The sequence below is a fragment of the Enhydra lutris genome, unplaced genomic scaffold (genome assembly GCF_002288905.1).
Source record: "Enhydra lutris kenyoni isolate GAN:26980312 unplaced genomic scaffold, ASM228890v2 scaffoldscaffold3, whole genome shotgun sequence".
NCBI lineage: Eukaryota > Metazoa > Chordata > Mammalia > Carnivora > Mustelidae > Enhydra > Enhydra lutris.
The window spans coordinates 45,822,660-45,823,768 of record NW_019154087.1 but is presented as its reverse complement, the minus strand read 5'-3'; positions in this window follow the sequence as shown (position 1 = coordinate 45,823,768).

Genomic DNA, 1,109 nt, shown 5'->3' with positions numbered 1-1,109 from the left:
CACCTCTTTGCATCAACCTTGGCTTTCATGCAGAGATTGCAATGGGACCTTGACAGCACAAATTACGGGGCCTTGCCATAGCTTTCACTCAGTGATTACTTAAAAAGAGAGTATTTATGCTAAATTTATGTTCCTTGAGGACACGGCCTGTAACTTACAGCTTTTAGCATAGGGTCTTACTGATAGAGTAAGATATCAAGATTGGTTGACTTATTGATAAAAATTTTAAAACTCAGATTAGTACTATTGTTCATGTGGTTTCTCCTTCTTAGGCTGAGGAAGTCCCACTGTCCTGCCCTACCTCTGACACAATCCAGGTCTAAGAGCACCACCTCCTCTGACATGTGATCATCTTGGGCTCCATAAAAGAAAAGGGCCATTTTAGGGCAAAATAAATAGCTCTATTTTCAATAAACCAAGTTACCTAAACAAGCCAAGAGAATTTCTTTTTAAAAAGGAAAAAAATAGATTGAACAAGCAGATATTTTAGAATACCTCCATCCTTGGAAAAGAAATAGGGTTTTGTTTCCATGCCATGGAATTTTCTCTGAATGACCTGAGCCAGAGGGCAGTTTTGCCTATAATTAAATAGTATAAAAACCCTCAATAACAACACTTCATGAGAGTGTTTACCTGTGTAGGCACTGCCTTCTAGATACTTAAACTTTTGGGAGAACAAATGGATGAGTTGGTTTGGGTCAAGTGACTTGGGTACATTGGGGTGACTCATGGTATCTGTCGTCCAATACTAGGTTGTAGATGTCTTATGGAAATGTATCCTGTAAGCCAAGACATAAATGCTATCAGAAATTATTTCTGGAACAAAGCAGGGAATGCATACACACTACATTTTAGATCTCCATATGCTAGACCCAAATAAAAGGAAGACCTGAATGCCTAGAACCTCAGTCTGACTGAAAATAATACCTAACATTCATTTGGCAGTTATCACTGTTTCATGGCCCTGTTCTAAGCACTTTGGATATATTAACCCATTTCATGCTATTCCCCATTTTACTGATGGGGAAACTGAGGCACAGAGAAATTAAACAACTTACTCAAAGTTACACAGTTCAACCAAGGCATTTTGGTTCCAGGGTCTTTTTCTT